At 49.6% G+C, this 26,297-nt stretch overlaps 1 long non-coding RNA gene and 1 other non-coding gene across 2 annotated transcripts; one reads left to right on the plus strand and one right to left on the minus strand.

Annotated features, from left to right (window-relative positions):
- Positions 1-16,860: 16,860 nt before the first annotated feature.
- LOC132248736 (uncharacterized) lies at positions 16,861-25,822 on the plus strand. The gene is made up of 3 exons (XR_009460088.1): positions 16,861-17,124; positions 23,464-24,613; positions 25,271-25,822. It is a non-coding gene; the product is annotated as an uncharacterized LOC132248736 (long non-coding RNA).
- TRNAA-UGC (transfer RNA alanine (anticodon UGC)) lies at positions 19,298-19,369 on the minus strand. Its single transcript has one exon. It is a non-coding gene; the product is annotated as a tRNA-Ala (tRNA).
- Positions 25,823-26,297: the final 475 nt, after the last annotated feature.

Here is a 26,297-nt window from a genome sequence, read left to right on the forward strand (position 1 = left end):
TTGAAAATGTCCTGTCCTGCCGTTTTGCCTTTCATTGGACACAAGCCGAGCAGTTCCTCAACAACATGCAATGGTTTCGTCACTCCTCGTGCAAAGGTTGCCAGTTGAGCTGTATCACTCACCTCTGTGCTTTCGCCAACCCCCAAGCTGTAAAACTGACAGGCACCGAGTCTTTTCATCAGTGAATCTTCAATGTTTGATGCCATGTCGTCTACTCTTCTAGCAACCGTCTGATGGGAAAGGCTGATATTCTCCACCATTGACTGTTTATCAGGGAATACCTCAGATGTAAATATGCCCAAGCAATCTTTCACAAATTCTCCATCAGACAGCGGTTTCCCTCTCTTAGCTATTGCCTCGGATATCAGGAAACGGATCTTGGTCTCTGCCTCAGACTTCTGCCTCGCAGCTCTGAAAAAAGACGGCTGCCCGTTCATGCTCGGTGTTAGAGAGTTCACCCGATCAAGTCTGATCTGACCCACCAGGCTGTCAAACATCTTTGCAGGTTTTGCAGAATAATGCTGCTTCACATACTCCTTGCAGACAGCTACTCTCTCTTGGCAAATCAGACACAGGATGTTCCCGTTTTGTTCAGTAACAAAAAAATCAGTGGTCCAACTATCTTTGGAAACTTGACGTACAGCATCAATTTTTCGTTTCCTCTCACTCAACATTTTTTGAGCGTAGCATAGGCCCTGTAGCTAAGAGCCAACATTAATTTTAGTCATAGAAAAACTAGTTTGGCAGAGACAGGTGAAGTTAAAAACAACTCACCAGTTCAAGATCACCATTTGATTACTATATAATAATATTGTGGTATCAATATGGACCCTCACCCATCATGTATACTCATAATGTGGAAGGTACAGCCTGACATGTGCAGGTGCGGCCATCATATGCCAAGTGCAACCTCAAATGCCAACGGGGAGTCAGGGCAGGATTAGGACCTTTGTCTCCTGGTGCCAGTCCCAGTGTCTCTGTCTCATGGCTGGGGCAGCCCAGCCATTACTGGGTTTGGGTCCCATATGGGCAGCACTGTCAGCTAGCACCACAGCCAGCCAGTTGTTATAACCCAAGACAAACACCCCTTTACACCCTGTGTCCTGGGCCAGAGAGACCCTGCCTGTGCAGCCCTCCTGCAAGGTTCATGGGAGCTGCTGGTTTATTTCATAGAGTTTATTTCATAGACATTTGGGCTGGAAGGGACCCCGCAGGATCACTTAGTCCAGCCCCCCGCCCCAGGGGCAGGAAGTCAGCAGGGATCATAGGATCCCAGCAAGATAAACACCCAAATGTGTCTTGAAGGCGTTCAAAGTGGGTGCTTGAACCACCTCGGGCGGCAGTCTATTCCAAACCTTGGAGGCTCGGACAGTGAAGAAGTTCTTTCTTATGTCCAGCCTGAATCGGTCACAGATGTCCCCCCGGATCCTGATGAGCACCCCTGATAAATTTATAGGCGGCCACCAGATCACCCGAGCCTGTGCTTTTCGAGGCTGAAGTCCCATGGCTCTCAGCCTCTCATCACAAGGTCTGTTTTCCTGACCTCTGATCACATGCGTGGCTCTCCTCTGCACCCTCTCAAGCTTCTCCACATCCTTTTTGAACTGTGGCGCCCAAAACTGGATGCAGTACTCCAGCTGCGGCCTCACCAAGGCCAAGTACAAGGGAAGAATGACGTCCCGGGGTTTGCTGGAGAAGCATCTATGGATGCAGCACGCAGGAGACACCAGGACTCCTCGCCTGTCCCGAGTGAAGGACCTTGGGCCAGAGAAAATGGCTTGGTGAGCTGCATGGCGGCCCGCGGGCTGTACGTTGGACAAGCCTGGGCTAGAGGGTCTTGCCTGGGAACAGTGACACCCCAGCTCTCGCTCTTTCTCCCTCTTTCTTTCTTTTTGTTTTTGTCTCTAGGCATAGCTTTCTGAACCAAAATTGTATTAGTTAAGCTTCAGCTAAGTTTCCCCAAATACTCAATTAAACCAGGGGAATATTGTAATTGTTTTTTGTTTTCCCTTGCTTGTCTCTTACTACTAGTACCATTATAAATTGGATATGCTTCACAATAAATAACTTTTATAGTCAAACTGGTGGTAACCAGGTGTATTTTTCCTTCTCTGCTTCCCTTCCCCATTTGCTCTGCAGCAACGCTTCTTTTACCTAAGCCAAAGATCCTTGTGAAGCCCAGAAATACTGTGGGGTCCGCTCCTCAAGAGGCTAGCACTACTAGGACAGTTAGGGCAAAAGATTGGGACGTGCTGAGTTTGAGACACATAAGGGGATCAGCTTGTATAGGCTGATTGGCCCACTTTGGCTCAGGCGTGCCCTAATGAACTGAAAGCTGGCCCGTGAGGGTGTCAGCCGGACACCCAGCCGCATTCAGAGGGATTCTGTTCACTGAGTGCTGGTGTCTGACTGCAGTGTAGTGTTACCTTAATGAACTGATTCCTGGCACATGAAGGTGTCAGCCTGTACATGCTGATCAACCTGGCCGGGTCAGGCGTGTCATGTTAGAGAGAAAGTGTGTGTGTGTGCATTTGACTGATTTAGTGGCTGGTGTGTGTGTGTGTGTGCACGCGCACATCTGACTGATTTAGTGGCTGGAGGAACCCAGCCCCACTGAAACAGAGTCCTGCAAGATAGCTCCATCGGGGGTGAGCACTTGCAGAAGGGAGAGATACAGCTCCGTACAGAAACACAGGTAACACGAGCAGCACATTGATAGAATTGCAAAGACCCTAGAAATGTACCCCTAATAAATGAGCACACCCCAAAGTGACAGGCAAATCTGGTAACAGCTGGGATCATGGCTGGAAATCCATTTTGGGCCAGCCCACACCATCTGGGCCAGGCAAGACACTGGTCATCAATTCAGTCTGTAATCTCAGCCCAAATGCCAGGTCCTTAGTCAAGCATGTATACTTAGTACCATGGGAATCGGGAGCTGTTAGTTGGCAGCCTGGCATGAAGAAACCACGCTCTGGTCCAGGCCAGAGTGGTCAGTGGTGTCCGGGAGAGTCCCCTGGTGCCATAGAGGCATGGTGTGGGGTGGCCCAAGAAGGATTTCCATCTCTAATCCCAGCCCACAAGAAATTCCTTCTTTGAGCCTGTCTACTTGGTACAGTGGGGATGGGGGAACTGGCCCAAACAGTATTTGCAGCCATAACCCCAGTCCAAAACCAGGTCCTTATTCGGGTCCATGTACTTAGTACAGTGGGCATGGGGGGCTGGCAGTTGGCAGCTTGGCGCGCAAAAACTGCACTTTGGGCCAAGCAAGACTCTGGTTGGGGGGTGTGGGATAGTATCCAGTGCCAGAGGCATGGTGTGGGGTGGTCCAAAGAGGATTTCCTGTCGTCAACCCAGCCCCAAACCCAGTTCCTTATTCAAGCCTATATACTTAGGACAGTATTTGTGAGGGATGTCAGTTCATCGCCTGGCACAGCCAAACAATGTCTTCAGTCAAGCAAGAGGAAAAAGGGATGTAGCTCAGTGGTAGAGTGCTTGCTTTGCATGTATGAGGTCCTGGGTTCAATCCCCAGCATCTCTACTTTTCATAGGGCAGGGCCTACCAAGAGAGAGTAGATGGCCTGAACCTATTCAGCCTCCACAGGAGAAGGCTGAGAGGATATCTGATAGTGTTTTACAAACTCCCCAGGGGGGACCAGAGAGAACTGGGGGAAGCTCTGTTCCCCCCAAGCACCACCCAGGGTTACTAGGAATAACACCCTCAAATTAGAGAAAAGGTTCAGGCTGGACATCAAGAAACATTACTTTACACTTAGGGCTGCCAGGCTCTGCAATGGGCTCCCAAGGGAGGTGGTGCTCTCCTACCTTGGGCGTCTTCAAGAGGAGGCTGGGCAGATATTTGGCTGGGGTGACATGATCCTGGCACTCATTCCTGCCTGAGGGAGGGAGTCGGACCTGATGAGCTGTTTAGGTCCCTTCCACCCCCAAGTACTATGATACTATGACTGGTCAGAGATGACCAGGAGAGTCCCCTGGTGCAACAGGGACATGCTGTGAAGTGGCCCAAAACAGATTTCCAACCATAATCCCAGCCCAAGAGCCACTTACTTACTCAAACCCACATATTTAGTACCGTGGCTGGGGGGAGCTGTCCGTTGGCATCCTGGCAGGGCCAAACCAGGGCAAGCTGTGGTCAGGGATGTCCAGGGGAGTCCACTGGTACCACAGAGTGACAGCGTGGGGTGGCCCAACAAGGATTTTCATCTCTGATCGCAGCCCAAATCCCAGTTCTTTATTCAGGTGCCTGAAGTTAGTGGCGTCTGGGCGGACTATCAGCTGGCAGCCTGGCACAGCCAAACTGTTTCCTGGGACGGGCAGGACTCTGCAGAGATAACCAGGAGAGTCCCATGTGCCACAGAGGCATGGCGTGGGCTGGCCCAAGAAGGATTTCCGAGCCCGAAATCCAGGTCCTTATTTGGGTCCATATACTCAGCACAGAAGCTGGCACGCTGTCGGTTCGCAGTCTATCACAGGCAAGCCGCGTTTTGGGTCGGGCAAGACGGGTGAGAGACGTCCAGCAGAGTCCCCGATGGCACACAGGTCTGTCATAGGGTGGCCCAAAAAGAATTTCTGGCTATAATCCCAGCCCAAAAACTAGTTCCTAACTCATGCCCATATATTAGTACAGGGGCTGGGGGTGTCAGCTGGCAGCCAGCACGGCCAAGCTGCACTTTGGGCCGGGCAATGCTGTGGTCAAGGTGCTTCGGGACAGTCCCCTGTGGCGCCAACAGGCAGTCTGGGGTGGCCCAAGAAGTATTTTGCCCCATAATCCCATCGTAATCTGACCTTTATTTAGGGCTCTGTCCTTGATGAAGAATATTATTTTGCATATTAATTAGCAAATATGCAATGAAATTCTCTCTATTTAAAAATGTGTAATTCATTAATAACAAGCTTTGATTGGGTCTACATTTGCTTTGAAAAAGGAACTGGGAATAAGTAACCAACTTCATGCTGGTAGGCAGGATGGAGGAGCCGGGGCCCCGCAGGCAGCTTTGGGCTTCTCCCCAGCCCCCCAAAAATGCAGCCTGAGATTTATTTATTTTTAAAAGGATTTTTACCTCCCCAAAATCTCACCCCCAACACAACCAAGAAATGCACGGAGGGCGAATTGCAGCGGGTGACCCAGACTCAGAGTTAACTGAAGAAAAGGGGAGGGGAAAAGAAAAGAAGTTGTTCACCTCCATCGAGTGCAGCAGAAAACACACCGGCTTTCAAAAACAGGAATACTATATAGCCAGTCACAGGAATTACACTACTATATAAAGAATAATTATGATGTAGCAGTACCACAATAATAGCGATTAGCTGATGCCCAGCCCAGGGTTTCTAGCGCCCACGCAACTGTTTTAGAAGCTGGATGTGCAGAGCGCGTTGTGAACACCCAACGGATTTTAAAAATAATTTCATTTATGTCATGTTAATAATTTTAAAAATCATCTTATTAACGTCATAATCATGCACCGCTAGAATGAGAAATAATTAGAATAGTAAGCAACATGAACGTTAATTAGCAATATGTAAATGCACGATAATTAGTGAATAGCCACGTGTAAAAGGTAACATTAAGCATCCAGGAGGCGCTGAGAAGGGGGGTCCCTGGCTGTTCTGTGGCTGGGGTCGGGAGGAGGGATATATCCAACTCTCCCGCCTGAAGAATTTAACTCTCTCTCTGCCACAGCTCACCCGATAGCTGTGATGAAGCGTGTTGCAGATGAAGAAGGTACTACACGTACCACTGTTACCTCTCGCACACGCACCCAACCAGAAATTCAGGAACTTTGCAGAGAATCTAAAATAAAACCAGAAGAAACTTTGGCTATGTGGTTGGGATGATTAATAGTGGAGTTTGGATCTGACACTTTAGACAGGGAAGAAGCAAGTGCCCTGACCTGACAAGCGGCGTGGAGCGGAGGGCGTGCTACTGATCTGAATGTGGTCACAGACAGTGCACACTGGCCCACCCCACTCCCGGCGCTTGTAGTGGGACAGGTAACCCACAAATTCCAGACCTGGCATGAGGGTCGCCTGCAGAAGGCCACTGCGGAGCAACTCCTCCTAGCCATAATCGGAGTATCATACCTTTCATGGAGCCCGAGAGCGAGTCCAATGGGGCTAACAGCAGCCCAACGCAAAGAAAGATGGGCTCATCGCCACCTGTCGGACCCCGGGGCAATCCCAACGCCCCTGGAAGCTATAGACACCTGTGTAGAGGTGTATGGAGGAGAAAATGCTGTTACGCTCCGACGCTTTTTAAACCCAATGGCGGGTCAGCCAGTGAGAAATCTCTTAGGCCATCTCCCACGACTGCAGGCGCTCATGAAACAAAGTGAAGAAACTTCTGATGATATAAGAGACCGATCTTCAGCATACCCAGTTGAAACACCAACACCAAGACGTCAAGAGTTTACCCCCCAGCGAGAGCCATGGCGGTCACCTCCAAGAACCGTGAAGGAAAAAAATGTTCGGGTTTCTTCTTGCCCGTTCCGGACTTACAAAGTATCAGTTGCGCATTTTGGGAAAAAGGACCCAACGTCGTCTAGCCGAAGCATTAGGATTCAAATTCGAGGACCCACCAAAAAAACGAATAATGGCTGTCGGCTCTGCCGGCGGCCTTCTCCAACTCAAACCTGACCCCACTGACCCTCGTCTTTATGCCGAACTTACTGTTTACAACCCTACTGATCCAGATGACCAACAACAAGTATTCTTCCTTCTCGATACTGGAGCTCATGTCAATGTGATTACCTCAACGATACCTCACCAGAAGACCACCAAAACGATCAAGGTACAAGGGCTTAACGCTATCGCCGTCACAACGAAGGTCAAATTTTTGGTCCAAGGCCACCGATACCCCCTAGGGGCTGTCCTAGGGGGCATCAACATTCTAGGAATCCCAGGGATAAAAGCACTTGACCTTAAAGAACAAGTGCTACAAGCCTTACCCATTATTATCCCAGAACAAGATTGGCATCGACCAACACTTCGTAACACCTCCTCCTGGCGATATTGACCAATCCCAACCAAGGGTCCCCTAAAAAAGTCTCTTATTGACCTCCTGCGGCGACTCGAGCAACGAGGTTGTATTAAAACCGTAACTGCCGGCACCCACCTGTCACCAGGATGGGGAGTCGCGAAACCTGGAAAGCCCAACAAAGCCCGGCTAGTCATCGACTATAGAGAGGTTAACAAAAGATGTCAAGTACTTCAACAACCTAACCCTTCTACTCTGCCACAATGCATGTTCGAGATGGCACAATTCCAGCAAAGTAGGTGGGTCGGAGTCACACTGGACTTAAAAAATATTTTCTTTTCCATCCCGACAACTGACCCTGAAGGAATACTAAATATGTGTATTGATGGCACTATGTACAGATGGACGGTTTGCCCACAGGGATATCGCAATGCTCCGTCACTAGCTACCGGTGCCATGAATAATACCCTAAAGAATTTTCAAGCCTCGCATTCTCTTCCCCCAGAGGAGGAATTAAGAATCTGGAGTTATGTCGATGACATTGCTATCATGGGTCGTGATAGTTCCGTAGTTACTAGTATAGCCAACCAACTAGTCGCTCACCTTCAAAGTGAGGGATGGACGATCAACGAGGAAAAGTCATGCCTACATCCTGTAGATGACATCACGTTCCTCAGCACCCGATATATTGGTTCCATCCACCACAGAATCTCACGTGATGGTCCTAACATCGATCCATTAAAAACATTCCTTCCTGTTACTAGGAGGCATTTTCAACAGCTTTTGGGTCGTTTAAATTGGTACCAGCATTATGTTGAACCCAGTCATCTGGCGCTCCTCACTAAGTTGCAGCGACAGATCCGTGACAAATCCCGAAAAACCACGCCCTGGACGGAAGGAGATCAGCGGAACCTGCTTCGCCTGCTAGCCACGGTTAAAAACACACAGCTCCACACCATCGATCTGGGTGAGTCATTAACCGTAACCCTTGGGTTCACCCCGAACCACGCGTGGTCTGTCGTGCACAACCCTCGCGATGAGCTAGTATACACTGCCCATAAAACGCTTCAAGCAGCACAACATCGATATGGAGCTATAGGAAAAATTCTCCTAGCCAAACAATTAGTGGAGCCATTAGCAAGGGGGTATGGGACACTACGCGCTCCCGGTGCCACGTTGTTACCCTTGCTGAATGCGGAAAAAGTCGACCCGCGTTTTCAGGGGGAGCCTAAAACGTGGAATACATTGGTGCTTACCCACCATTACAACTGGCACTGCTGGAAGATGGAAGATACGATGCCCAATCCTAGCCCAGAAGATGAGGAAAAGGTCCCTACACTGTATGGAACCTCTGCCCCGGCATGGATGGCTTCAGATGGAACCTCCCGACATGGCGGAGGCTATGGGTACTATTGCAAGGCTTGTCACGATAAGGAAATATTTCAAGCCTACCCAGATGACAATTCGGCCCAAAAATGTGAGTTGTTAGGATTCCTCAAGGTACTAGAACATTGTCTGACACATCATGACGATATGCTCCCAGTTCCAATCATCGCAATTGATTCGCAGTACATTTATAAAATTCTTACCGGTACAGCCTTTCCCACCGAAAATTTGGATGGTTGGCAAGATATCTGGAAAACATTAAGCAAATTTGCACGACTCCCGTTGGTTAGGCACACTAAGTCCCACCGTCCGGATACTGATCCAGTACATGAGGTCATTGATAAGCTCTTAGAAGACCCACTCCGGACCGACGTAGTTTTGCCTATCACATCTACCTCCGGTCCTGAAGTAAATCCGTTCCTCGTGTGGCTTCATGAAAATTGGGGTTACCCAGGACCACGAGCTTGCCATCAGCGTTGGTGCCGAACCATTACGGAGCCGGCCTCGTATGGAGTTTGGCGCGATTGGGAAAAGGTAGCTCAGGCCTGTGAGATATGTGCTAAGAAGTGTCATCGAACCAAACATCAGCTCGGAGCTTTCGACTCTTTGCAGTTCCAGGCAGGAAAAGTCTGGCAGGTAGATCTGCTAGGACCCCTCCCAGGGTCTAAGCCGCCAAATAAAGGATTAGTTGTTGTCGACTTGGGAACAAGACAGTTACAAGTTATCCCCTTACGAAAAAGCAATGCCACTGCTGTTATTTCTGCTTTAACTGCTGTATTTGCCACCTGGCAACCTCCTCGTGAGATTCAGTCTGATGGGGGACCCCCTTTTAACTCTAACGCTCTAGACAGGTTTGCTCGTCTTCACAATGTAACATGGCATCGCCATCTGCCGTACCACCCGTGGTCCAATGGCATTGCAGAAAGACATATAGGCCTGTACAACGAACAACTTTGCCTCAGAGGGGGAGGGACATTTAAAAACTGCACTAAATTCAATCATGATGTTCTCATCTCACTGAACACTGCAAAACCGTTATGGGACGAAGCTAATGTCCAGAAACCCCTACCTTGGGAACCTAAGTTCCAACCAGATGAGTTAGTATGGATCTCAGTACCGCACCCCCGCCAATCTCATCCGCAAGTTCACAAGGGAACAGTTCAATGTTCGGGACAATATCCTAATACCTATTCTGTCCACTTAGAGGAAAAGCCCGATCGTCCCCCTATTATCGTTCATCACAACTGGATGACTCGTCGTTCCGACGTTCACCTAGTATCCTTATAGTAAATTCAATTACGATTCTCTTTTGTTTTGTTCTGTTGTTGTTTCTTTCTTTACAGGCCCGACTTCAACAAAGCAGTAATCTACAGCTGCTCTATTGTGAGATCCATCGAGCACCCAACTGCGGTTCCTTCGAGTCAACGGAGTGACGGCTATGAAGGAGACACCGAGGCAGCAAATGTCCGTTGGGTCAAAATTCGCTCTGATGCTGCTCCTCTCTCATTTCTGCTGCAGTGTGTTAGTTAGACCTGTCGTTGATCCACACGTAACAGCGGTTTGGGGGAAGAATGTCACATTAAAGTGTATAACTGACACAAATGAAACCATAATACAAATTTCGTGGGAAAAATTGCATGATAAAAGTGCGCAAACTATTGTTGTGCGTCATCCTGAATATGGGTTTTCTGTTAAAAAAGAATACCCTGAAAGAGTGTCATTTAAAACCTCTTTGTTCAATGATATAACAATCAACCTAAATAATGTGAGTTTCTGTGATGAAGGAACATATAAATGCAAAGCAGTCACGTTCCCATTAGGAAATGCAGAGTCATTAACAACTATAACTGTAATTGTAGAACCCACTGTGAGCTTTACAAAGGAACCAACTCCCTTAACAGATGGTAAAAATTGGACAGTGGCAGCTATCTGTACAGCAGCCACTGGGAAACCCGCTGCAAATATAAGTTGGGAAAGAGATTTTGGTAAAATCGAGAATAGTTTAATTTCCTTTCCAAATAGAACGGTAACAGTTATAAGCTGATATAAGATCATTCCCACTAAATTTGCGAGGGGAAGGCGTATAACTTGTATCGTGAAACACCCAGCTTTGGACAGGGAAATAAGGTATTCTCACGTACTAGACATCCAATATGCTCCTGAAGTGTCAATAACTGGCTATAATAGAAATTGGCTTGTTGGACAAAGAAATGTTCAACTTAAGTGCAATGCTAATTCTAACCCGCCGCCTGTAAAGTTTACCTGGGCCAGAATAGATGGACGATGGCCTAAAGGCTTACTGGTTGTAAACAATACCCTGCATTTCAATAGCTCACTAACCTACAATCATGGCAGGACTTACATTTGTGGGGTGACAAATTCCCTTGGTCAAGGAAGCGATCAAAAAACTATTCACGTATTAGATCTCTCCACCATCACTACCGCACGACCACCCACGGTTTCATGGTATCCTTTAACTAATAGCGTTCCGGGTTTAGCATCAGCATTCACCCTAACAATAATACAGGAACGCAAGTGGGATACCATCATCGCTAGTGTAGTGGGTGGAATTATCCTTCTAATACTTGGAAGTATTTTAATTGGCATTGTCTGCTGTGGGAGAAGACGGACGTTTCGCAACGAGTACTTCGTTATGAACCGTATACCACTGACTAATAAACGAGGGGAGTCCCAAACAGATGTTCTCCAATCAGACGATGACTAATAGTTGTTGTTATATGTTTAAGTTATTGTATTGTATAGTTTGTTAAAAAGACCGGTCTGTAAAATTGTTTGTTTATATAGATATATGTTGGTTGCTTAAGCTCCGTCAGGTCAGTGAATCCTGAAACAAAAATTCCTTTAACGTGCTCGTGTGTCTAAAATCCCAGTTGTGCCGTCGGCAAGGGGGCATGTCACAACCCAATGATTTTGGTGCCTCGACACGATGGAATTTTCCCGCCACATGAGAGTCTCTTGCACAGCAAAAGTTTTCTGCTGCAACAGAAAACCCCGGTGCAAGAGAGTTCCTGCCATTCGCATGCAAATTTGTGTCCCACTATTGGCCAGTTCTAAATTATTCCCACGTGGCGGCTAGCAATTGGCTTGTTAGCCGCATAAAATTTTGTGCGACTTCCGCCCAAGTCGGAGAACTTTGAGCACGCTGCAGAGTGCCTCTAAAGATATCTGACTTGCGGCTGAGCTTTTCGATAGCCTGATCACCTATCAATTCTTCTCCCCGTCGCCGAGCGCAATCCTTCGACGTACCCTTTCCCTGTCGGCTTAATTTGTGGACGGATTCGCTGGCCTGAGCCTTATCAGCTGGAGCAACTAGTGGAGTTGTTTAAGTGACCGGACCACCTGCGTCGCGGCTACTAGCGGCGTAAGTAAAGTTTTTTGCAACCAATACGCTTTGCCTGCCTCTCCATTCACCAGCCCGCCCAAACGACCGAGCAGTTTGTATATCACCTCGAGTCGGTTCCGGCCGTCCGAGACAGTTACCTGGGTAAATAAAGTAGTCAAACTTGCTATAAGTTGGCCCAAGTTGAGAAACTAGATTTGAAGGGATGTTGGCTGTAACCTTGTTCATCTAAGGCCGCAGGCAGACACGGTTGTTTGGGTGGAAGTCATATCTTTTATTAGAACAACTAAATTGATAGCTTAAGATATCACATCCACCCACAGAACCGTGTCTGTCTAGAGCTGAAGGCCCATTCTGTTACAGGGGTAAAAACCTATCCCACATTGTATGCTTCGTGTGTCCACAGCTGGCATTTGTAAGGCTATTGTTTCGAGTCCATGCCATGCAGCTCTCATGCTAGAGACTCTACCTGACATGTACACCTCCTCCCAAATTTTTAAAACCCAAAGTTTCATTTTAAAAAGTCAAGGATTTCTGTGATGTCTTTTGTTTGACCAGTGCATAGTTGACAGACGTGTTGGACAAGCCTTTGGTCATCAAGACTAAGGACAAGTTGCACATAAACCAGTATAAGTGATTGGAAACCAGTTCAGATCTGTAACACAACAGAAGTTCAGTGTACATAAACTGCTTTCAAAATGGCCAACACCGGTTTAAGATAAACCTGGATGAATGTAATATCAGACTTAATTTATTTAGGTGAAATTGGTTTACTGAACTTCTGTCCCAGTTCCCCTCCAAATTCAAACTCAACCCCCCCCCGCCCACTCACCCCCCTACCCCTCAGGGTGAGGGGGCTAGCCTTGTGCAGGCTGTCTGCTCGAGACAGGGAGGGAAACTGCTCTAGCTTCCCCCAGTTTCTGGCCTCAGCACTGCAGACATATGGCTGCATTTCCAGAATCAAAATGAACGTCTGTTCACATGCTTATTGGTTCAGTCTAATCTGCAAAGGTTGAATTGATTCAGCCTTGGGGTTTTCGACAGTCTTTTCTTAGCCCAAGTGCCCTTCCTCAGGTCGCATTTTAAACCTGTCCAGCTTGGCACAGTCTGGCTGAACGCGTAGCGACCCTGCCTGGATTTCGCAGAACAGAACTCGGGCTAGGAGGGATCTCCAGAGGTGACCTAGTGCAACCCCCTGCCTGAGGCGAATCGTCCTTATCTGAACCACCCTATGCAGATCCATAATGCAACCTCTTAGTAAAACTACCCCCAACCCTGACACCACACAAACCGTAAGGCCCTAACCTGCCACAGGTAACACAAGGGGAATGTGGCAGCCAACATCCTGCTTCTGCAAAACGTTGTTAATAGTCACTCGAGAGATCTCGGGTAGATCTCCATGCCCCCACAGAGGGAGGCAACCCCTTCGCCCCCCCAGCCCATACCAATCTGACCATGGGGTCAAATTTCTTTCTGAGCCCAAATACAGAGTCGGTCTGACTGTGAGCAGAGGGGCAAGACCCTGTAACCCAGGCTTGTCCAACGTACGGCCCGCGGGCCGCCATGCAGCTCACCAAGCCATTTTCTCTGGCCCGAGGTCCTTCACTCGGGACAGGCGAGGAGTCCTGGTGTCTCCTGCGTGCTGCACGGCGGTGGTGGCGAGGCGGGCAGGCTCTGGGCTTGCAGCGCTGGGGCTGTGTGTGGTCACCATTGTGAGCGGGGCCGTGCGGGTGAGGGGCATGCTTATAGGACGCGGCACGCTTATGGGATGCAGAAAAACCTGCAGCGTGCTTATAGGCTCGGTAGTGCTACGCTGGTTAGCACTACAGATGAAAGGGACTTGGGGGTCATGGTTGACCACAAGATGAAAATGAGCCTTCAGTGTGATGCTGCGGCTAGTAAAGCAAACAAAATGCTGGCTTGCATCCATAGATGCTTCTCTAGCAAACCCCGGGACGTCATTCTCCGCTTGTACTCGGCCTTGCTGAGGCCGCAGCTGGAGTACTGCATCCAGTTTTGGGCGCCACAATTCAAAAAGGATGTGGAGAAGCTTGAGAGGGTGCAGAGGAGAGCCACGTGCATGATCAGAGGTCAGGAAAACAGACCTTGTAATGAGAGGCTGAGAGCCATGGGACTTCACCCTGGAAAAGCACAGGCTCAGGGGTGATATGGTGGCCGCCTATAAATTTATCAGGGGTGCTCATCAGGATCCGGGGGGACATCTGTTCACCAGAGCGCCCCAAGGGATGACAAGATCGAACGGTCACAAACTGCTGCGACCGATTCAGGCTGGACATAAGAAAGAACTTCTTCACTGTCCGACAACAAGCCGTGACACTGAAGTCCTATTGCTACTGATTGCATTCTGGCCTCGTCTCAGCAGTGAGCTGTGGATGAGAGCAAGCCCATCAAGAACTAACAATACATTGCTGTGCACAAGGTGGAGTGCTGTGATGAACTAAGGGACGGACTGCTGGGTTTTCATGCCATCGCGGGGTATGATACCACAAGCTAACTTGCAGGAATGTCTAAAAAGTTTGCTTGGAAGATCTGTGAAACTCATCTCCTGTCTCAATCTGAAGTACCTCACACACCAGATGCCCAAGCACTGGCCATTGGACTCAAGGCCCCCCATGAAGGATGCCTGCGCTTAATTTTCGCTCATTTTTTGACGTAAGTAAGAATAATTTTTCTGTTGCGAAGAGCTCAGAAAAATCAATCGCCACAGACAGGGCAGAGCTGTTTTTAGTACTACAGATTCCCATTTGAAACCTCTAATTTTCTCTTGTGAATTGGGTTTGCTGCGGCCCCCGATCGAGAATCAAGTTCTAGACCAGCGGTTCTGAACCAGGCTCCATGTACCTCCAGGGGGTACATGAAGCCTCATCGGGGGTACACGAGATATATTTCATACACCGTCTAACACAGGTCGAAGGGCCTAAAAAATGTGAAAATGCTGGGGGTTTACTGTCGTTAAAATGCACACGTGCATGGAAACCAGATATCCTACTCCTGCTCCATGCCTCAACCTTGCACCAGAAACGTTGCTCCAAACACCTGTCACTCAGTCGTGTAGAGTCAAGTCTTTGAACATAGTTGTGTGTTCGAAGTTGTTGTGTTTGCATTTGAGTTTTTTACGTCTTTTTTTTATGCACGTGGCGGTTCCACGCAAGTAACAGTATACATCTGCTTTTTCCTTTCATTTTGGTAAGTACCTATGTTCAATTTTACATTGTTACCAACCTATGATGTATATTTTAAGGGTTTGACTTTGCACTATTTTTCAGGGACTGAATTCTTGCTTCGTCCATCGATTTATCATGTCAAAGAAGTGTTATTACTAGGATTCGCATGTGCAGTTTGGCTTTATGTTCATGCTTGATACAGATGATTTATAAAATCCACAATGCTTCCTTCGCTCAAAAAGTACTTTGCAATGGATATATGAAGCCATCTAAACTTAAAGAGCACGTTCAGACTGTTCACTCTGAAAATACTAAAGACCCAGAAGCTTTATTAAAAATCAAGCGATCACAACTTGAAACGAGCACACTTTACTCCTCAGAAGCCAGCGCTGGCGGCTTGTTATTGCATGGCATTAAGGATGGCCACAGAAAAAAAGCTGCATACCATCGCAGAGACCCTGGTGAAACCGTGCCATGGAAATAGCCAAGCTGATGTGTGGTAAAGATGCAAAACTAAAAATAGCACAGATCCCCCATACAACACCATTCACGACCGAATCAAGGACATGTCAGAAGACATACGCAAACAAGTAGTGGAGCAAGCCAAGAAGTCTGGTAAAATTGGCTTGCAGTTGGATGAATCAACTGATGTCTCAAATTGCGCACAACTTCTCGTTTTTGCTTGATATGCGCATGAGAATCAAGTCAAAGAAGAATTTCTCTTTTGTGAACTCCTGAAAGAAATAACAAAGGTAGCAGACATTATGGCTACGATGAATTAATTTTTTTCCAGCCTTTCCTGGGACCTTGTAGGAGCTATTTGTACTGATGGTGCTCCTGCTATGCTGGGGAAATATTCAGAGTTCACCGCTCTCGTCAAGAAGGTGAATCCAAATGTGATCTCTAGTCATTGCATCCTCCTCCCTCTTATTTGAAAGTCGTGTTGGATGTTGTCATCCAGGCCGTCAACTGGATCAGAGCAAGGGCATTGAATCACTGCATGTTCAAAGCGCTGTGCGAAGGAAGAGGTTGGGTCTGAACACACTGACTTCTGCTTCACACAGAAGTACGCTGGTTATCCGGACAAAAAGTTCTGACAAGAGTTTTTGAACTTTGAGATTAATTGAAATGTTTCTGCATGAAAATGGATCAATTCTGCTTCAGTGTTTCATAGGTCCGAACTTTGCGGGTTGTTTGGCGTACCTCGCAGATGTGTTCACAATTCTAAACTTATTGAACATTTCAGTCCAAACTCGTTGAACATTTCAGTCCCAGGTGAAGAAGTGACTACCTTGGAGGACAAAACAGTCAAATCCTTTCAAGAGAAGTTGGCTCTCTGGGGAAGAAGAGGGAATTCCAGTAACTTGGCCAATTTTCCTCTCTTGGATGAAATCACTTTAGATCCAGTGCATCCAGGGGAACCATGAGTCCGTGAGAGTATTACTAGGTAGACAAGGTTCTTTGGGTGAATCTCATCTTTTGTTAGACCAACTTAAATAGTTGGAAAAAAAATTTTAAGCAAGCTTTTGGTTCAAAAACCCCTTGTTGGGCTGAGGGCCCGGGATCCGTCAGGCCACAGCCCCAACACCCGCCCGCGACCAGCTTCCCCGACCGCGTGGCGCGTTATGGCGGCTACAGTCGTATTTAAAAGCTCTCAGCCCAGACGGGCGTCCACCGCACCCAATCGGCTGCCGGCCCGCGCAGCGCCTCCCAGCCAATGAACGCCGGCATGGAAAGATTAAGCGCCCGCCTCCTCCCTGGTCCCGCCCCCGCCCTGCCGGCACGGGGGGCGTGGCTTGGCCGAAGGCGCGCCTGCGCCGTGCGCGGGACACGCAGTGCAGGAGCGGCCGCGGAGGAGCGCGGAGCTCCGCCCCAGGGGGCGTGGCCTAGGCGGGGTGCGCGGGACCCGCTGCGCGGGCGCGGAGGAGCGCGGCGCTGCGGCCGGGGGCAGCGGCGGGGGAGGCGCAGCTCCGCTCCGGGCTCGGGCAGGGGCTCGAGATGCGCCCGGGGAGGCAGCGCGGAGCCGCCCGCCCGCCCGCCCACACGGCGCTGCACGTGCCCCGAGCCGGCATGCGGGAGCCCCGGGGCCGCCTGCTCCTTCCCTCCCCACCCCGGCCCCAGAACAGCCGGGACCCGCCTTCTCCGCGCCTCCTGGATGCTTAGTGCTACCTTTTACACGTGGCTGCTCACTAATTACCGTAGGTTTACATAGTGCTAATTAACGCTCATGTTGCTTACTATTCTAATATTTCTCCTTCTAGCGGTGCACGATCGTCATGACGTTAATAAGATGATTTTTAAATTTATTATCATGACATGAATGAAATGATTTTTAAAATCCGTTGGGCGTGCACAACGCGCTCTGCACATCCAGCTTCTTTTAAACCAGTTGCGTGGGCGCTAGAAACCCTGGGCTGGGCATCGGCTAATCGCTATTACTGCGGTACTGCTACATCTTAATTATTCTTTATATAGTATTGTCATTACTGTGACTGGCTATGTAGTATTCCTGTGTTTGAAAGCCGGTGTGTTTTCTGCACTCGATGGAGGTGAACGACTTCTTTTCTTTTCTCCTCCCCTTTTCTTCAGTTAACTCTGAGTCTGGGTCACCCGCTGCAATTCGCCCTCCGTGCATTGCTTGGTTGTGTCGGGGGTGAGTTTTTGGGGAGGTAAAAATCCTTTTAAAAATAAATAAATAAATCTCAGACTGCTTTTTTGGGGGCTGGGGAGACACCCAAAGCTGCCGGCAGGGCCCCGGCTCCTCCATCCCACCTAACAGGCTAAAGGTGGTTGCTTATTCCCAGTTCCTTTCTCAAAGCTAATCTAGACCCAATCAAAGCTTGTTGTTAATGAATTACACATCTTAAATATAATTTCATTGCATATTTGCTAATTAATATGCAAAATAATATCCATCAAGTCCAGAGCCCTAAATACAGGTCAGATTATGATGGGATTATGGGGCAAAATACTTCTTGGGCCACCCCAAACTGCCTGTTGACACCACAGGGGACTGTCCCAAAGCACCTTGACCACAGCGTTGCCCGGCCCAAAGTGCGGTTTGGCCGTGCTGGCTGCCAGCTGACACCCCCCGCCCCTGTACTAAATATATGGGCGTGAGTTAGGAACTACTTTTTGGGCTGGGATTATAGCCAGAAATCCTTCTTGGGCCACCCCATGATCCCAGGTAATTGGTAACTGGTAGCAGCCAGGCCTGCAGTGATCCCAGGTCCTATGCCTCAAAACAGACACAGTTGCACGAGCACCCATGTCACAAGTGGGTAGCCAGAAATCCTTCCTGGGCCACCCCATGACAGACCTGTGCGCCATCGGGGACTCTGCTGGACGTCTCTCACCCGCCTTGCCCGACCCAGAACGCGGCTTGCCCGTGATAGACTGCGAACCGACAGCGTGCCAGCTTCTGTGCTGAGTATATGGACCCACATAAGGACCTGGATTTAGGGCTGGGATCACAGCTAGAAATCCTTCTTGGGCCAGCCCACACCATGCCTCTGTGGCACATGGGACTCACCTGGTTATCTCTGCAGAGTCCTGCCGGTCCCAGGAAACGGTTTGGCTGTGCCAGGCTGCCAGCTGATCGTCCACCCAGACGCCACCAACTACAGGGGCCTGAATAAAGAACTGGGATTTGGGCTGCGATCAGAGATGGAAATGCTTGTTGGGCCACCCCACGCTGTCACTCTGTGGTACCAGTGGACTCCCCTGGACATCCCTGACCACAGCTTGCCTGGCCCAACTCGTGGTTTGGCCCTGCCAGGATGCCAACGGACAGCTCCCCCCAGCCACGGTGCTAAGTATGTGGGTTTGAGTAAGGAAGTGGATCTTGGGCTGGGATTATGGCTGGAAATCTGTTTTGGGCCACCTCACAGCATGTCCCTGTTGTACCAGGGGACTCTCCTGGTCATCTCTGACCGGAGTCATAGTATCATAGTACTTGGGGGTGGAAGGGACCTAAGCAGCTCATCAGGTCTGACTCCCTCCCTCAGGCAGGAATGGGTGCCAGAATCATGTCACCCCAGCCAAATATCTACCCAGCCTCCTCTTGAAGACGCCCAAGGTAGGAGAGCACCACCTCCCTTGGGAGCCCATTGCAGAGCCTGGCAGCCCTAAGTGTAAAGTAATGTTTCCTGGTGTCCAGACTGAACCTTTTCTCTAACAATTGGAGGGTGTTATTCCTAGTAACCCTGGGGGGTGCCTGGGGGGAACAGAGCTTCCCCCAGTTCTCTCTGGTCCCCCCTGGGGAGTTTGTAAACTGCCACCAGATCCCCTCTCAGTCTTCTCTTGTGGAGGCTGAATAGGTTGAGACCTTCTAACCTGTCTGTAGGGCCTGCCCTGCTGCCCCATGAAAAGTGGAGATGCTGGGGATTGAACCCAGGACCTCATACATGCAAAGCATGCGCTCTACCACTGAGCTACATCCCCTTGCTCTCCTACTTGACTGAAGACATGGTTTGGTTGTGCCAGGCCATGAACTGGCAGCCCCCACAAATACTGTCCTAAGTATATGGGCTTGAATAAGGAACTGGGTTTTGGGCTGGGTTGACAGGAAATCCTCTTTGGACCACCCCATACCATGCCTCTGTGGCACTGGATACTATCCCACACCCCCCAACCAGAGTCTTGCCTGGCCCAAAGTGCAGTTTTTGCGTGCCAAGCTGCCAACTGCCAGCCCCCCGTGCCCATGGTACTAAGTACATGGACCCAAATAAGGACCTGGTTTTGGACTGGGGTTATGGCTGGAAATACTGTTTGGGCCAGTTCCCCCATCCCCACTGTACTAAGTAGACAGGCTCAAGGAAGGAATTTCTCATGGGCTGGGATTAGAGATGGAAATCCTTCTTGGGCCACCCCACACCATGCCTCTATGGCACCGGGGGACTCTCCCGGACACCACTGACCAGTCTGGCCCGGACCAGAGCGTGGTTTCTTCATACCAGGCTGCCAACTAACAGCCCCCCATTCCCATGGTACTAAGTATACATGCTTGACTAAGGACCCAGCATTTAGGCTGAGATTACAGACTGAATTGATGACCAGTGTCTTGCCTGGCCCAGATGGTGTGGGGTGGCCCAAAATGGATTTCCAGCCATGATCCCAGCTGTTACCAGATTTGCCTGTCACTTTGGGGTGTGCTCATTTATTAGGGGTACATTTCTAGGGTCTTTGCAATTCTATCAATGTGCTGCTCGTGTTACCTGTGTTTCTGTACGGAGCTGTATCTCTGCCTTCTGCAAGTCCTCACCCCCGATGGAGCTATCTTGCAGGACTCCGTTTCAATGGGGCTGGGTTCCTCCAGCCACTAAATCAGTCAAATGCACACACACACACACACGCGCACACACACACACTAACATGACACGCCTGACCCGGCCGGGTTGATCAGCATGTACAGGCTGACACCTTCATGTGCCAGGAATCAGTTCATTAAGGGAACACTACACTGCAGTCAGACACCAGCACTCAGTGAACAGAATCCCTCTGAATGCGGCTGGGTGTCCAGCTGACACCCTCATGGGCCAGCTCTCAGTTCATTAGGGCACGCCTGAGCCAAACTGGGCCAATCAGCCTATACAAGCTGATCCCCTTATGTGTCTCAAACTCAGCACGTCCCAATCTTTTGCCCTAACTGTCGTAGTAGTGGTAGCCTCTTGATGAGCGGACCCCGCAGTATTTCTGGGCTTGACAGGGATCTTTGGCTTAGGTAAAAGAAGCGTTGCTGCAGAGCAAGTGGGGAAGGGAAGTAGAGAAGGAAAAATACACCCAGTTACCTCCAGTTTGACTATAAAAGTTATTTATTGTGAAGCATATCCAATTTATAATGGTACTAGTAGTAATAGACATGCAAGGGAAAACAAAGAAAACAATTACAATATTCCCCTGGTTTAATTGAGTATTTGGGGAAACTTAGCTGAAGCTTAACTAATACAATTTAGGTTCAGAAAGCTATGCCTAGAGACAAAAAGAAAAAGAGAGAAAGAGAGAGCGAGAGCTGGGGTGTCACTGTTCCCAGGCACTCGGGTGATCTGATGACAAGCAAAGTTCCCAGCACGATCCTTGAAGGGAGAGGATCTGTTTCTGCCAGCTTCTTGGGAACAACAGCGGGTGATGTCAGAGAGATTTTCTTCTCTTGAAGCACCCTGTTTGCTGCTTTACAGCTTTCTTATCCCCTTAGTCCAGACTCTTCAAAGCATTCTTTTAATTGTGTAAATCAAGAGGGTCCCAAGCCATAAGTGACAGGGAAAATCCTATTATATAACAGTTTCAATTTAAATGAATGACCTTTCTCAGTGACCAGGGGTTATCTGGTTTGGAACGTCTCAAGAAATGGATTAACAACCAGGAAAAACATCAAGTTTTAAGGAATAACCAGACACGTAGGAGCCAGCTTGAAATTATGGGGTTTTATTTTCTTTTTTTCCAATCCTCTTCCTTTTACAACAAGGTGTCTATGAAACGGCATCTTCACATCTTCTCTTAACTTTTTAATCCTGAGCCATTTTGGTTGTTGCCAGCCTCAAGGCACTCATGCTTACAAAATCAAATGGAGATGCGCAGAACTGAGACCGGTTTTCCTGTAGATTGTCTGAAGAGGCTTCATCTTTTGTTAAGTGCACTGACGGGGTCTGTCTTGGGGCAGTGGATTGTTCTTGGTGCTGTGTATTGAGCTGGTCCCTGAGGGAATCATGATTAATTGGTAACTGGTAACAGCCGGGCCTGCGGTGATCCCAGGTCCCATGCCTCAAAACAGCCACAGTTGCACGAGCACCCATGTCACGAGTTTTGCCTGTCAGCAGCCAGAGGTGCAGGCCCCCGAGCCCAGAAGCCCTGCACCGATCTCCTCGCCAGCTGCCAGGCCTCGTGGCCGCAGCAGGGGCCACCATCGCTGCAGTTTCCAGCCCGCTGCACCTTAACACACACGGTCATCTATGTCACGAGTTTTGCCTGTCAGCAGCTTGAGGTGCAGTTCCCCCAAAACCCTGCACCAATCGTCTTGAAGCTTGGCAGGTTTCATGGCCTCGGCGAGGCTACCGCCCCTGCAGTTTTCACCCGGCTGTGGCGTAACACATACACGTGACGTGAGTTTTGCTTTCAAGAATGTGGGGTGCAGTTCCCCCGAGCCCCTGCACCGATCTTCTTGAAACGTGGCAGGCTTCATGCTCTCAACAGGGGCTACCATCCCTGCAAGTTTCACCCAAATCAGACAAAAAAACAACAAAGCTGTCGATATTTCACTGATTCCCCATTATACCCTATGGCCGGGTCTCCGAGGTGGCTCCGAAGCTTCCTACTCACACAAGCCGACTCGTGACTACAATGGACTGCAGAACCCGGATCTACTCTAAGCAGGATTACCTCTGTCGTCACATCCACAGCTGCCCCATTCAGGCCATGGAAAGCTGTCTGTGCACCAGGCATGGCAGGATCGGCGCTGGGACAGTTGGCTGTGCCGACCTCAGAGAATGGGAGAGCTTTGCATCTCCCTGGGTGATTATAGGATCGTATTTCTGAAGACACGTACTTTTGGGGCATCCAGCAGCAAAGACACACATTTCAATGGGATGGAAAGTGGGTCAAACCTGTTTCAAAGGGAGCGTAGAGAGAGTGTCTGATCTTCTGGGGAAGGGATGTTGATTGTCAGCACGAAGACTTCTTACATGAGCTCTGTACAATGGGAAACAGCAACGGAGAACAGGTGGTGGGAGGTAGCCAGCAAAGTCAGTGACATTTAGGAGGCAGCAGAGCAGTACTTGGACGTACCAAGTAGTTATTTCATCTCCGTGAGCAATTTTAATTAATTTTTAGCAAAACCTTAAAAAAATGAAGACCTGGACTTCTTCAGCTGTGCCATCACAAACCTGAAGGATTACAGGGAAAGGATTTTTGAGCTGCTTCAGGAGATCACCTACCTAGATTGATTTGATCAGGAAGGTAATGAGGCCCCCAACTCAGAAGATGAAGATGATGAGGGTAACTTCTCTAAACATGCAGTCATTAGTTATGCCATTCAGTCAGGATCTAAATACAAAATTGAGACTAAAGTGACTGTGGAAGTGCTGGAGCACAAATCAGCTACGTGTGTCAGGTGAAGGGCAGTATCACATACTGCTCCTATTGGGTAATGCGGGGGGCGGGCAATGCACTTGCAAGGAATGTAGTCGTGGATGCTGTGCACGGTTAAAGGAGAGCTGCACTTAGGAAAACATGAGTACACATCTTTACACTGAGATATAACTATATAAAAGCAGTTATTTTATTGCTGGTACCAAAAGCTTTTTTTTTTCCGTACCCATCATCTCATATTCGATGCTGTGGCACATTCAGTTCTGTGTTTTCTCTTCCTATAGAAAGAGGAAAAAGTGGGATGTTACTTCTAGTCCTGTCTTTTTTTAAAGATTTCTGGAGAAGGTTTTGTAGCTGAATTGAGTCAGATTTCAGAAAATCATTTAAGATTAGTTTACAAACAAGCCTTTGAGGTTTAAGCAAAGCTGTAAGGAATTAATTTACCTGCCTTTCAGAGGGGGATGAGGAGGATGAAGCAGATGAAGACGAAGCTGGTCCATCAGGAGAGTACAAAGAAGACGAAGATGAAAATGTTGGAGGTTCAGATTTGGGGGAGAGTGAAGAGGAGGAAGGAGCTGGCCTTTCATACCTGATGATGGACAAGATCCAGGCAGGACTTACCCTATTCTACTATAAGGCTCAGGATTTTCTTGACACTGTCTAGCTATAAATGTGTAATAAGCAGAATCATGTAAATCCACTATCATACATGAGCAATAGAGTACTTTAGAGAGAGACCTTTTACGATCAAAGAAGTGCATTACAGTAGGGGAACCACCGCTGTTTGGTATTCTTCGTTATCTTGCTCAAAATGAAATGCTGCAAGATACATTACTTCACGGCGTTGTAGAATTAGTGTCATTCTGCACCAGATCACCACGTCCGATTTGGAGGAGAACGTGGCCGAAACAAATCCACCTGCCCTATCAGGATGCTCACAAGTGCCTGGGGCGCTTCAGCCTTGAGAGCCATGCCCTCACCATGCAGATCTGCAGGCTGTCAGGTGTGGGGCTGGGGCTTCCAGGCAGGGGGGAGAGGGTGAGTATGGAGGAGCTAGGGCCTGAGGGTGCAGGGGGCTGATCAGGATGTGAGGGCTGAGGCAAAGGGGAGACAGGCTGGGAATCCAGGAGTGAGGGCTGGCCACTGAGGAAGAAGTCAGGGAGAGGCTGGAGCTGTGGCCCTGGGAGCGCCGTGGGTCTGGCCATGCAGGGGAGAGCTGGGGCGGGGAGCGGAGACTTGCCCTGGGTGGGAGCGCATTGCCCTTGCCCTGGGTGGGAGCACAGGACCTTGAGCTGCTGTTAGTGGAGGGAGGTGGGTGGGAAGTTGGATCCTGGCATTTTGGGGAAGGAGGAGGGATTGGACACTCCTTTCACCCCACTTATCTCAGGGCCCTTTTCTTTCCTCCCCGGGGGGCAGACAGCCCGTGTGATGTTTGCTGAGCTGACCTGCAGGGAGCCTGATGGATCCAGGAGATGGGAACGGGGCTGTGTCGGGTTCGCTGCTCTGGGAAGGAAGCGCGTTAGAGCAGAGCAGGCGTGAGGACCAGGACTTGCAGGTTGTGCCCTGCTCTGGCTCTTCGAAAGGAGTGCTGTCCAGCATGCCAAGGTGAGGGGCATGGTTTGGGAGGACTCCTGGGTCCTGTTTCTAGCTGAGGGAAGGAGGGAAGGGGTGGGAGGAAGGCTCTGTGGCTCAGGACTCCTGGCTTCTTTTGGGGATCTGTCACTTCCCCAGAATGAACCCACAAATCATCTGTGCATTGAGTCAATCGATCCCTTGGGTGATGCTGTCAGCACGTACATGGAGGTGAGTGGAAGCAGCACTGTGGGAGGTGTCCACTGCCCTGGTCAGAGGAGGCCGGGGTTGGGGGAATACTGGGCCCATGGATCGGATTGAAGGGTGGATGGCGATACTGGGCTGGGGTGGCCTCATGGGTCCCATCTGTCAGGCAGAGGAAGGTAGTAATAGGTGCATGGGTCAGATCCCGGCTGGCATGGATGGGGTTCCCATCTGGGGCTGCAGGGAAGCAGAAGGGTTACTTGGCTGGGGGTGGGCCCGTGGGTCCCACGGGAGGGTTTGTATACTACAAGCAGTGCCCTCCTGCCAGGGTCCCCGTTGGGTCCCAGTTGTGCCCTTCACTGCCCAGCCCTGTCCTGGCAGTGGCTGATGGGGAAAATGTGGGGTCTTTCCATTCTCCTTCAGCATGGAAATGGCCTCTGCTTTGCCTCCCACCCCGCTCATGCTTTGCCTCCTGTCTCTTCACAGCAGTGATCAACGTGAGCCATGATGCACGACTGATCCCGCAGACCAGCTGCCAGCTCTGGGTGGTGGAGGAGCAGTCCATCAGCCACATCAACGGCGACTTCGACTGCAAGCGGGAGGTGCTGGAGGCCTCGGGCCAGGTCAGCATTAACTGGCCCCGGGAGTGACCTTGCTGTGGGGAGGCTCCTCGAGGACCTGCCCCTCCCCTCTCAGAGACCTGCCTGCACAGCTTCACGTGCGCCCACACCCAGAGGACTCCGTGTAGAGGGGGCAGGGCCGCAGGCATGGTTGTGGTTGAACTTTGAAGATGTGTTTTGGGGGCCTAATGCAAGACATGTTATATTTTTAGAGCTGTTCTTCTATACCTGCTGCTTTCCCAGGAGAGAGAGACTTAATTTATATGAATGGGAGGGAGGGGGTTGTACTGGAATGGTCTGTTTTAAGCAGGAGTGAGGGCTGTCCTTGTCCCATTGCTGGCTTCCCTGCCCCCAGTCTGGAGAATGGCTTGAGCCTTGTTTTGCTTCCACCCAAGAAGATTATATTAAAATATAATAAAGGAAAAGTGGCTCGTGGTGGGTTTTATTCTGAAGGGGTAGGAGTGGGGCTTCACAGTACTGGCAGGAGGGACACCCCTGAGATTGCAGTGGACAGACAGACTGGGCTGAGGCATGGGGATGGGCACGCAGGCACAAGCATATTCTCCCTGCCATGAACACACACACATACATGCAGGCACACACACGCACAGACACATGCACACAGAGAGAGATGGGTGTGCACTCTATTCACTCGCTCTGCACGTGGACACATTAACACGCTCTCCATGCCATGAACACAGATGCATGCACACGCACACACATGGACAGACACATGCACACATGCAGGCAGGCATGCACTCTTCACACTCACTCTCTGCACATGGACACGCAGACACAAATACACTCTCCCTGCTATGAACACAGAAACACATGCACAGACAGGCATGTACACATGCAAAGAGGAGCACATGCACAGACACACGTGCACACAC

This window comes from Alligator mississippiensis, chromosome 1, assembly GCF_030867095.1.
Source record: "Alligator mississippiensis isolate rAllMis1 chromosome 1, rAllMis1, whole genome shotgun sequence".
Classification (NCBI taxonomy): Eukaryota; Metazoa; Chordata; order Crocodylia; family Alligatoridae; genus Alligator; species Alligator mississippiensis.